This window comes from Sus scrofa, chromosome 18 (genome assembly GCF_054392235.1).
Source record: "Sus scrofa isolate SSC_HxYL_T2T_F1_AM1 chromosome 18, Sscrofa_HxYL_maternal_Yorkshire_Landrace_v2.0, whole genome shotgun sequence".
In the NCBI taxonomy this organism is placed as follows: Eukaryota; Metazoa; Chordata; class Mammalia; order Artiodactyla; family Suidae; genus Sus; species Sus scrofa.
The window spans coordinates 54,074,936-54,087,796 of NC_139400.1; the positions used below are offsets into that span (position 1 = coordinate 54,074,936).

At 45.2% G+C, this 12,861-nt stretch overlaps 1 long non-coding RNA gene across 2 annotated transcripts; it reads left to right on the plus strand.

Moving 5' to 3' along the window:
• Positions 1 to 1,766: 1,766 nt before the first annotated feature.
• On the plus strand, positions 1,767 to 12,525 carry LOC106506835 (uncharacterized). 2 transcript variants are annotated; one of them, XR_014834086.1, is made up of 3 exons: positions 1,767 to 2,050; positions 8,974 to 9,870; positions 11,417 to 12,525. It is a non-coding gene; the product is annotated as an uncharacterized LOC106506835 (long non-coding RNA). The 2 variants fall into 2 exon arrangements; XR_001302416.3 differs by lacking the exon at positions 11,417 to 12,525 and having other exon boundaries at positions 8,974 to 10,404.
• Positions 12,526 to 12,861: the final 336 nt, after the last annotated feature.

A 12,861-nucleotide genomic window follows, 5' to 3' on the forward strand; every position in this document is an offset into this window, starting at 1 on the left:
AGACAGGGAGTTCCCGTCGTGGCGCAGTGGTTAACAAATCCGACTAGGAACCATGAGGTTGCGGGTTCGGTCCCTGCCCCTGCTCAGTGGGTTAACGATCCGGCGTTGCCGTGAGCTGTGGTGTAGGTTGCAGACGCAGCTCGGATCCCGTGTTGCTGTGGCTCTGGCGTAGGCTGGTGGCTACAGCTCCGATTCAACCCCTAGCCTGGAACCTCCATATGCCGTGGGAGCTGCCCAAGAAATGGCAAAAAGACAAAAAAAAAAAAAAAAAAAAAAAAGACAGGGCACCCCCTTATGTCTCTTCAAAGAGCCTAATAGCTGACTTTATGAAGCCTAAAGAAGTTGCTGGAGAAAAGTTTAATGTTTAGAAATTATTACTGAAGGAAATCTTTAAGAATTCCAGGAATTTGAGTATTTCTAGAAAAATTGTAAATCCCAGAGCAGGTATATCAGCCATCTGGGGACCAAAAACTAACCTCTTTTTGTTTGTTTGTTTTCTCTTTTACACCACACCTGTGGCATATAGAAGTTCCTGGACTAGGGGTGGAAACGGAGCTCCCGCTGCAGGCCTCCGCCATAGCCACAGCAACGCTGGATCTGAGCATCTGTGACCTACAGCTTCCTGCAAAGCCGGATCCTTAACCCACTGAGTGAGGCCAGGGATCAAACCCACATTTTCATAGACACTATGTCGGGTTCCTAACCAGCTGAGCCACCATGGGCCCTCCAGAGCTAAGCTCTTTGATGCTATAACAAGGTAACCTGACATCATAGGAGCCCACTGCCTCATTTTACAGGCACCGCCTAGAATTGGTTACAGGCCCTGTAACTGGGGGTGATTCAGGGTTTTTTGGGGGGAGGGTGTCTCTCTGCTGGTCGGCCCCGCTTCCCTTCCATCTTCTCCCTCCTGGCTCAGCCTGGACCACTGCAGTAGCAGGACTGCCCCTGTGCCACACAAGGCCGCTGCTGCCACCTCCCTGCAGGACAGCCCCAATTCGAACTTGACCCGCTCAGTCTTCAGAGGTAGACAGGTCCACTCCTCACCTGACCACACCCCCTGTCAGTCTGAAGGGCCCCCCCCACAACCTCACCCATCTCTGCCCAGAATCTTCTCCTCGCCCTGCACCCAATGCCGCCCCCTTTCCAGGTGGGTCTCGGACCTAGCCCCTCAGGATCCGCTCCTGGTTCCCTCCCTCCTCACAAACCGGGGTGATCTCTCGAACCTCACTTCCCTTTCGGCTTTTGTGGGTTTTAAAATTTCAGCTCAAAAATGCCATTCTTTCCAGAAGTCTCCTTGGGAGTGAGGACCTTAAGCCTCACACAGAGCGTGCCTGGCAGGAACCAGAAGGGCAGAGTAAGGCCTGTAGCATCTGACCGCCGGTTTCCACCAGAATTCACACTCCCAGTGGACTTCCTCGCAGGGGTTTGCGTGGCTTCGAACAGGTCCCTGGCCTCTCTTAGCCTCAGGTTCCAGATTTATCAAGGAAGACAAGAACCGCCCCTGTCTCACAGGCTCACCACTGTCTGAAGCACCTCGGGGACCCCCCCCCCAGCACCTCTCACACCATCAGGTGCTGCTCGGCTGGTTCCAGTAGGTGCTCAGTAAATACCAGACCCCTCCAACCCCCACCAGCTGCTGGACGGGATACCCCAGGCTCTGGTTCCAGCCAACTGCCTTCACCTGCTGGTCCGTCAGAGCTTTTGAACTACCTTCACCTGCTGGTCGGTCAGCACTTTTATAAGAGCTGCTAACAGGCAGAAGGGTTGCTGGGTTTGAGTTTCAGCTCTTCCCTCTAACCCGGTACCTTCTGAGGAGGTGCTAATGACCAGTGGGCTGTAAGGGAGGCGGAGGAGGCAGCAGCCAAGGAGCTTGGACAGTCTTGTGCTGGATAATCGGCCCTGGAATCAGCGAGGCCTAACAGGCATCCCAGAGCCCAGCGCGCCATCCCACTTGGCCCCAAGAGGAGAGTAACTGCAGGGCCAGAGCGGCGGTCCTGGTTCCGGAGGAGTTCTGGGAAGAAGCCCAAGTCGGATCTCTCTGTCTGGCCCAGTGAGTAAGCTCCCAGCCCCCCACTTCCACTCTGGGCATCCCGACGCTTTAATAGCTGCTCTTTCTCCTGAGCAGATACTATTTTTATTGATCACCTCCTTGACAGAAATATTAAGCCACAGAATGTTCCTGGCAAGTGGTGGCTAAGAGTGCCATGAGCCATGGAGGGACTGAGTCTTCTGTTGCAGGGCCATGGCCAGAGCAGGCAGGCCCAGGACTGGTGGCTTCACAGACATTCAGGAAGCCAGTGACCTGGCTCCTGGGGGGCGTGGGGTGGGGGAGCAGAACAGCCAGGCTCCTGTGAGCCCATCTGCTGAGGGGTGCAGGGGGAGCCCCAGGCCTTGGAGGAACAGGCCTCCCGAGAGAGGCAGAGTTGAGTGGCTCGAGACACCCTGGGGAGGGTTTTTTTTAAAAAAAATGCAGGTGCCCAGACTCAGTCCCTAGGGTTTCTTATTGAATTGGTCTGGGTGGGGCCTGGGCGGCCGTGTGTTTTAAAACTCCTCCTGGTGATTCTAGTCTGAACTGATGAGAGACCCAGGAACAGAGAACAGCCAGGACACTGCATGATTTGCGAGAGAGTGCAGGCCTCAGAGGCCAGTGGGGCGGGGGAAGGGGTCGAGGAAGAGGGGGTTGGGGGGAGAAAGGGGTGGGGGAGGATTCCCCTGTGCGCTGATTAGCTGCTGGTCCCTCAGGCAGCGGCCCCCCTCTCGAGTCCTAGATTTCTTTAATCAGCAAAGGGGAGGTAATGCTGCTGCTGGCCTTGAAAGCTGTGGGTTAACTGAGGTAAGGTGTTTGCGGCGCTTGGCCCTTGGAAAAGTTTTTCTCTGTATTTGTAGGCCCACACATTACCCATAACAGTGTATTCACTTAACGTGATAATAAGAATTGAACACAATTTGAGGGGACACTACGGCACTTGGTCTATACTTCTTTACTCTGCTGAGGGTCCACTGACCTTCAATCAGAGATTCTCAGTGGGGTGGGGGGCAGGAAACATCTTCCTTCATGAAGGCACATCAGAGCGGGGGCGGGGGAAGGCACAGCACGTAGGAAAAATCGTGATCTGGGCTTGATGCCGAGAGGGACTTGGATGGGCTCTAGCTCTCGTGTTACCTAGCGGTGGTCTTACAGGGGGCAGAGAGCCTGACCTCTTCTGTGGAGGGGGATGCTGTGTCTTCCGGGGCTGCAGGCTATAAAAATCCCGAAAAGGATCATGTAGGACAATGCCATTCAGTGCCGCTGCTTTACTGGATGTGCACAAATATGAGGGGCCCATGGAGAATTGTCTCCTAACAAGTCTGGGCTCCTAACACCTACACCGGGGCCAGTAAACTGCAACGCATTAGCATGCAGCCTGTTTTTCTACTGTCACTGAGCTAGGCATGATTTTTTACATCTTAAACACACAGAGGCACAATGAATATGCAACAGAAACCTTATGTGGCCTGTAAAACTGTACTATCTGGCCCTTTGCAGAAGGGCCTATGCAATTCTGCTTCAGTAGCCCTGGCTGCACTAATAACGGCAAGAAGTAGGTGAACCCGACTTGGCCTAACGTTTTCCATAACCTTAGATTTTCTGGGGCTAGTGTGTTACAGATGGAGTGCCCTAGGAAGCAGACTCTGGGAGGGAGTTTGGTGAGTGGACTGTTTATTAGGGAATGCCTTTGACATCATGGCCTGTGGAGAAGGCGGGAGGAGGGGCAGGTGAGCAGGTAGAGGGAGAAGCCAAGCTCTGATGCAGGCCCGGCAATAGACTCGGCCAATTCCACAGCAGCTCTGGAGATAGACTGTCCTCTCAGAGTGTTCCCAAGTTGGGCTGAGATGTCTGGGCCTTCAAACCTTGTAGCAATTGGTTATTGGATATCAGCCACATGGGAAGGGGCCTGACCTTGGGCCAGGTGGCTCTCTGGAGCTGAGGCCATCCCTGAAGGAAGTGACAACTGAAGGCTACCTGCCCAACACTTCCAGCAGCTGGGATAAGAGATGTTTTATTGAACGGGGATCTGGGAGGTGCATTATCATGTCCACAACATGGTGGAAACATTCTGGCGCCACGACAATGGAATTGTTGTTCGAGGGAGGAGTGATTTTTCTATTCTCTTGTCCCCTGAAGTAAAGCTGAGTGTCCTGCAAGTAACCAGTATCTGATGAGTGTATATTCCGATGACATCCCACTTGAGGGGATGATTGGCTGGATGGAAGTTTGGATGAGATGAATAAATTATGTAAATTTAAGGACCCTGTCTTCTTCGGTCTTCCTTTCATGGCTTTTTTTTTTTTTTTTTTTTTTTTTGTCTTTTTGTCTTTTTTGCTATTTCTTTGGGCCACTCTTGTGGCATATGGAGGTTCCCAGGCTAGGGGTCTAATCGGAGCTGTAGCCACCTGCCTACGCCAGAGCCACAGCAACGCGGGATGGGAGCCGCATATGCAACCTACATCACAGCTCACGGCAATGCCGGATTGTTAACCCACTGAGCAAGGGCAGGGATCAAACCCTCGACCTCATGGTTCCTAGTCGGATTCGTTAGCCACTGAGCCACGACGGGAACTCCCATGGCTCTTTTCTGCTCCCCCTTCCCAATGCATTTTAACTTTTAAAAAGCACCTAGTAATAAAATGCTAAGAACAGAGATGTCCAAAAATATAAGTGGAATGCATCAAACATGAATCAATTACAGAATTTTAAGTCTAAAATAAAGTTCTGAATATTCTAGTGTATTTTGTTATAATTGTATTTGTTATGCAACTCTTCGAAAGACTTTATGTTTTAAAAAATTAAACTTTATTAAGAAGTAATTCTTGTTTGAAAAAAAAAAAAAGAAAATGAAATATATAAAGTAAAAAACTAAAAATCCTCCCTTCCTAATTATATTAAGAGCATGTTGTATGTCCTTTTAGATTTTTTAAAATATATGTACTATTATTTACTTTTATGTAAATGTGTTGTTTATTTATTTGTTTAAAATGGTATCATCATATACATAATTTCCCCCCAAAAGCATTTGGCAGACACATTGAGGTAGCTAGATTAAAGACTATTGTTTCTTTATATATATTTAAAATTAAAGTACAGTTAATTTACAGTGTTAATTTCAAGTGTACAGCAAAGAGATTCAGTTATACATATATATATATTCTTGGATTCTTTCCATTATAGATTATTATTATAGGATACTGAACAGCTGGTGTCCCCCTGTGCTACTCAGTGCATCTTTGTCGTTTTCCTGTTTTACGTATGGTAGTGTGTATATATGTTCATCTTGAACTCCTAATTCATCTACCCCCCCATCCTCTTTGGTAACCATAAATTTGTTTTCTGTGTCTATGGTTTTGTTTCTGTTTGGTAAATACAGTTTCTGTTTTGTAAATGTAAATACACTTGTATAATTTCTATGATTTTTTTCTAGATTCCACAAATAAGTAATATCATATATTTGTCTTTCTCTGTCTCACTTACTTCACTTAATAGTATAATTTCTAGCTCCATCCATGTTGTTGCAAGTGGCATTATTTCATTATTTTTGTGCCTGAGTAATATTCCATTTGTGTGTGTATACATATATGTGTGTGTATATATATGTTTTTTATCCGTTCATCTGTCAATGAATACTTAGGTTGCTTCTATATCTGATTGTTGTAAATAGTGTGCTATGAACGTTGAGGTGCATGTATCTTTTCGAGTTAGAGTTTTCTCCAGATAGATGCCCAGGAGTGAGGTTGCTGGATCATATGGTAAATCTATTTTTATTTTTATTTTTTTAGGAACCATTTTTCATAGTGGTTGTAGCAGTTTACACTCCAACCGACAGAGTATGAGGTTTCCCTTTTCTCCATACCCTCTTCAGCATTTATTATTTGTAGACTTTTTAATGATGGCCCACTCTGACTGGTGTGAAGTGGTACCTCATTGAAGTTTCAATTTGCATTTCTCTAATAATTAGCAATTTGAGCATCTTTTCATGTGCCTGTTGGCCTCCTGTATGACATCTTTGGAGAAATGTATATTTAGATCTTTTGCCCATTTTTTTTTTCTTTTTAGGGCTGCACCCTTGGCATTTGCAAGTTCCCAAGCTAGGGGTTGGATGGGAGCTGCAGCTGCTGACCTATGCCACATCTCACAGCAATGCTGGATCCTTAACCCACTGAGTAAGGCCAGGGATTGAACCCACATCCTCATGGATACTAGTGGGTTTGTTACTGCTGAGCCACAATGGGAACTCCTAGGTCTTCCATTTTGGGGTTGGGTTGTTTGGGGTTTTTTGATACTAAGTTGTATGAGCAATTTGTATATTTTGGAAATGAATCCCTTGTTGGTAGCATCATCTGCAGATATTTTCCTCAACTCTGACTTCCTACAGGCAATCTGTAGGTTGTCTCTTTGTTTATGGTTCCCTTTCCTGTGAAAAGGCTTCCCATTTGTTTATTTTTGGTTTTATTTCCATTGCTCTAGGAGACTTATCCAAAATATATATATATATATATATATATATATATATATATATATATTGCTGCAATGTATGTCAAAGAATTTTCTGAGTTTTCCTCTGAGCGTTGTATAGGCATCCAGTCTCACATTTTGAGCTTATTTTTGTGTATGGTGTTAAAGAATATTCTAATTTCATTTTTTTTTTTTTTACATGTAGCTGTCCAGTTTTCCCAGCACCACTTATTGGAGAGACTGTCTTTTCTCCATTATATATTCTTGCCTCCTTTGTTGTAGATTAATTAATCTTAGATGTGTGGGTTTATTTCTGGGCTTTTTTTCCTGTCCCATTGATCTAGACGTCTATTTTTGTGTCAGTACTATACTGTTTTGATTATTATAGCTTTTGGTATAGGAAAGACTTTTTTTTTTTTTTTTAAGAAAATGCAGGAGTTCCCCTTGTGGCTCAGCGGAAATGAATCTAAATAGTATCCATGATGACACAGGTTCGATCCCTGGCCTTACTCAGTGAAGGATCCAGCGTTGCCATGAGCTGTGGTGTAGGTCACAGACATGGCTCGAATCTGGTGTTGCTGAGGCTATGGCATAGGCTGGTGGCTACAGCTCCAATTTGACCCCTAGCCTGGGAACCTCCATATGCCGCAGGTGCAGCCCTAACAAGACAAAAGAAAGTGCCCTGGTCATATCCTATAACCTCAGCCCCAAGAAATCAACAAAGGTGATTTGAATTAAATTCAGTGTCTAAAAGTTTGCACTCCCAAAGCCTTTACATTAGATCCTTGGGGTTTGGAAGCTGGGTTAGGCTGGGGACAGAGCTAAGCATTTGCTTGAGGGAGAGGGGTTAGCTGTGGTGTTAAAATCTTGCATGAGCCGTGGAGGGAGCTTGTGCCCCGTGAACACTTGGAGTCTAGCAGATCTTCCTTTTTCAGAAAGGCAGAGGGGATGTGATAGGACTAGGATGGCTCCTTTCCCGCCGTGCATAGAAATCCCCCGTTCTCTACACGTTCTCTGGCATTTATCAAGCAGGTGTCCGAAGGTCACACACAAACTCACAGGCTTTATGAGGCACCGAAAACCCACTGTTGTGCTGCTTCTCTAAGAAGCCAGAGCTGTGAAGCTCCATGCCCTGAGGTCTTCCTCCCAGGGCCCACTTCTGTTCATTAGGTGCCCTGGAAAGGGAAGCCCTGTTACAGAATGCCACCTCATACTCACTCCTTCCAGAAGCTGTTCTTAAAACTAGCTCAAGCAGGAAATGAATAATTCTGATATACTTGACCTTTGGAAGAGAAACATTAGCTCCTTTTTCTGGTATCTGGGAAATTCAGCACCAGCAACAAAAGTGTGTGTCACTGACGGAAAAACCCGGTAGCTGTCACCGATACAAGTGAGAGGGGGCAAGAGTCCAATTAAAATATTATCTTGGGGATGCATCAGCTTGGTTTCCCAGGAATTTGGTGTGTGGCTTGCAGGCTGTGTTTTCCTCTTCTCCACAGCCCCGTGCCTTAGAATTGGGACAGTAGACTTGACTCACTACAGGCTTTCACCCCTTGGCCAGAATCAGACCTCGGAGAGGCAGAGGCAGAGTGGCTTGTACTTGGAGACAGCAGCATTCAGTCTCAGCTTGGGCCTTAGTTTTCCAGGCAATAGGCAATATCATGGCTCAGTCTCGGACCAGTAAAGTGGGGGAAAGTAGATGAAACACAGAGAAAGAATCCTTGAGTAGCTACCTCTCCCCAAAGCTGTTCCAGGCAGAAGTGATTTTCTGCAGTTTTGTTGGTAGTCCTTTCGATATTCAAAGGAGTAAAGAACAACCAATTCAATAAGAAGAAGAAACAGACAGTAGCCAATTATCTAATAACAAAGGTAAAAAATTGCTATAAGAGCCCTTTAAAAATTGAGTTTCATAATAGGTGGCCCACTTCTACTTTCAGTAGTGGCAGACAAGGACCTTAGGATCAACTTATTTGTTGAGGACAGAAAAGCTGGGGAAAAGTCATAAAAATCTGCCTGAAAGCAGTAGATAGTGAATAAAGCAGGAAAGAATTACCAGGTTAAGATTTGGGAGCAGATAGATGCCCAGAGCAATAAAAACCCAGTGACACGCAGGGTTACATCTGCCAATTACCAAAGAGGTGACTGGGAGGTTGAGAAGCCAAGCAGGCTTTCAGTAGTCTTGCAGGATTTGGGGAGACAAAAATTGAAGTCTAAGGCTTCCCAAGGTGAGGGAAACTAGTTAACGTTCATAATTTGGATGGCACCTCTAAATATCTATATTCTGGAAGCAAAGGTTACCAGAAGTAAACTAATTCTCAAAGGATCTGAACCCGAGCTTCAATTCAGCTCATCTCTGAATTTGGATTAGGAAGATCCCAGATTGCTTATGTCCCTAGTTATCACCCAGAAGCAAAGATAAACTCTTCCTGAAGAAATGATATCACCCTAACTTCAATTTTTTTCTATTTTTTAACCAATTTCAGACATGCAGTCAAATAACTAGACACACAAGAAAATGCACAAATAAAAAACCCAGAGAACAGATCCACAGAGAATCCAGACAACGGAGGTTTTAATGAAGACTTTAAAATAATCATGCTTGATAAGCTCAAAGATATAAAAGGTAAAATTGAGATTTTTTTGACAGAGAAAAATCAAATGGAAACGATAGAACTGAAAATTACAATTACTGAAATGAAGAACTTATTGGATTGGATTAATAGAAGATTAAACACAGCTGAATAGAAAATTAATGAACTGAAAGGTCACTAAAAATATTTGGAATGGTAATTTGAATGATGAGGAAAAAAAAAAAGAATAAGAGACATGGAGATTCTGTGACAAGCTCTAATATAACAAAGTACAATTAGAATCCCAAAAGTGGAGGAGAGAAATTGAGCAGAAACAATTGGAGAGAGAGCTGGGAATTTGGAAAAAAAAAATTGATAAATGACATCAAGCCATAGGTTCAAGAATCACTATAAACTTCAAGCAGGACAAGAAAAACCAGAGTAAAATTAGAGCATGTTAGAGGAAAATTGTTCGAAACCGTTCCAGAGAATTCACAGCAAATCACTGCCAACTTAGAATCAGTGAAAACATCCTTCATGAATGAAAGTAAAATAGGAACCTTTTCAGCCAAAAATGGATGAGTTTGTCACCAGCAGACATGTACTAAAGGAAATACTAAAGAATGTTCTTTGCACAGACATGAAATGATCACAGGCAGAAATAAGTATAGAAAGAAATAAAGAGTAATGGAAACATAAATATGTAGGGAACATAAATATTGGTTATGATGATGCTTTGTGGAATGTATAATGTATGTAGAATTAAAATGCATGACAACAATATCACATGAGATCAGAAGTGGACGATGGGTAAGTTTAAGTTTCTTGTATTATCAGAAGTTAAATATAAAATAACATTAGACACTATAGTAATAGACGAGTGTACACACATGATGCATGTAATCACCCCCATGTATACACGCACACATGGAGAAGAAAGATAGGACGTGTCCATCAAAATGTTAATTGTGGTTATATGGGGGTGGAAGTGATCTGGTTAATTTTCTCTTTGCTTTGCTTATCTGTTTAAATTTTTTTTCGTATGTGGAGAAGGGAACCTCAAGGAAGCTCTGCCTTGTAATTTTATGACTTGTCTATTTCCCTTGTTAGCTCTTGTGAGCTAACGCCAGATGATAAAAAGTAAAATTTGCCCTTAATTTAAAGCCTGTTTTTCCCACTTAACAATATAACCTGAATAGCTTTCTCTGTCATTAACTATTACTTTATATTTTTAATGGCTCTGGAATAGTCCGTTGCATAGCTGCTCTATAATTTAGCCATTTTCCTGTTGTTGGACACTTGGATTATTTCCAAATTTTAGAAGTAATAAATATTTCTAATGAGCATTGCTTCATACATGACTTTTTCTGAGGATATATTCCTAGAGGTATAATTGGTGGGTCAAAGGGTTGATGAAATATGAAGTTTTTTTGATTCATATAACCAGGGTGCCTTCCATTAAGGCTGTATCTAGTTGCTTTTTAATTAACCAGTATGAGAGTACCAGGGATATATAAATAATAATTTGCATGGGGGAAGTTGTCTTTTTTAGGGCCATACCCACAGCCTATGGAGGTTCCCAGCCTAGGGATCGAATCTGAGCTGTAGCCTCTGGTCTATGCTCAGCCACAGCAATGCCAGATCCAGGCTACATCTGCAAATTACACCACAGCTCACGGCAATGCCAGATCCTTAACCCTCTGAGCAAGGCCAGGGATTGAACCTGCATCCTCATGGATACTAGTCAGATTTGTTTCCACTGAGCCACGATGGGAACGCCAATAATAGTTTTTAACAGTGTCTGTGTCTGTGAGAGCTTGAAGCTTGCTGTCCACAGTCAGACCTGGAGAATTATGCCCAAAGTGTAGGATTGTGGGGAATTCACAGAAAGGGAGTCATCTGATGAGTTTGTGTTAGTCTGGGGAAGCTTCCTGGAGGAGGTGAGGCTTGAAGGAGGACTTGAGATAACTGGTCCAGAGGCCAAGGAAACAGCCGAAGGGAAGCAGAGCCTGACTGTCCCCAGGTGAGAGATGTCTCAGGGTGGCTGGAGGGGAGAAGGCACTCTGTGCCACTAAGTGGAACAGACCCAGGCTGGCTTTACTGGCTGGGGACGGCGCAGCCAGCCCACGACGACGGGGTAAACTGGTACCAGGATCAGGGCTCTGGAGTAAAGCAAAGGCTTAATGCAAAGGAATGCCTGTGTCCTCATTTGACTCCCACACTTAATTCCTCAGAAATGGAAAGAAATTGGGGATTTTTCTCCTTTTCATTATATTAAGGGGAAAAAAACGCACCAACCCGGCCAAGTTGCTAGACATTCTTGGAAGGATAATAAAAATAAAACTTCCTCTTTCAGCAGAATGGAATTAGACTCACCTTGTTACAAATCGTGTGGCTACCAATTAAAAAGGGAGAAAAGAAACGCTGCGGAAACACGCTCCACTTTGCAGCTGCTTTTTATTGAATCCATGTAGTTTAAATTCCCCGAGGACTTTAAACTAAATCGACCACCAAATACTGAAAAATAAAAACAAACTTAATTAGAGGGATTGCAAAGAACGCCTTCCCTTTGGTTTAGGGAAGCGGGGAAGTGCAGAGGATGTTGGATGGGAACCCCTTCAGAGGTGACCCAGAAAGACGTCGAGGACACCTTTCTATCTCTCCGGGGATTTCAGAGCAAAGCTTTGTAAAGACTTCAGGAGAAGCCGGGACAGCGCTGGCAGTAGGGACCTCGTTAGAGATTGATGAAAAGTCCCCCTGCTGGAGGAAGGTGCTAGGAAGCCTGAGCGCGCGGACGGAGATGCCCGGCGCCCGCGTGCCCGGGACCCGGGCCGGGACGATACTGGCTGCCAGGACAGACCCCACCTCCAGGGGCAGGCCCCGTCAGCCCGGAAGAAGCTGCTTCTCCCTGGGGCAGATCACCTGGGACCGCATCTGGCCTGGCCCATGAGGAGGTGTCATTGGTGGGACAGCGGCGGCAGTGCCCTCTCCCTGCCCGCGCCAGTGCCCGTGCCCGGGACCGCGGGCTGTTTGACCCCGACCTCCACACTGAGCGGCTTGGACCTCAGGGCCACTGCGCTGAATGAAAAAACAAGACTGGGAGGGAGTCAAGAAATGGAATCTTGGATTTTTACCTTTTGAGTGTCTGTGGTTGTTTGTTAAACCACTGAAAGAGGTCTCTCGAGTGACACTGGCCAGCTGCTTGCTCTTCCTCTTTGAACCTGTCAACTCTTTGTAAGATGCGGTTCAAAATAAAACACACCTCAGGAGATGCTGTGAGGATTAGGTGAGAAGATGCCCTTAACCACCTGGCAGGGGCTGGCACAGAGGAAGTGCAGACAGGTTAGGTCTTGTTCACACGCCTGAGTCCAGGGGAAATGCTCCCTGGGCTGGGACCTCCACTGCACTCAGGGGTCAAGTAAAAATTACAAGCTGCTCATTCAAAGAAAAATTTATTTATGAAAGTATAATTGAGTTACAATGTTGTGCCAGTTTCTGCTGTACATACCGCAAAGTGACCCAGCCACACACACACACACACACACACACACACGTGTGTGTACATTTCCCTTTCATATATTCCATCGTGTTCTTTCTCAAGAGACTGGATATAGTTCCCTGTGCTGTACAGCAGGACCTCATTGCTTATCCATTCTAAATGTCATAGTTTGCATCTACCAACCCCAAACTCCAGATCCATCCCCCTTTTTCCCCCTCGCCCTTGGCAACCACAAGTCTGTTCTCTGTGTCTGTGAGTCTGTTTGTTTTGTAGATAGGCTCATTTGTGCCATATTCAAAGGA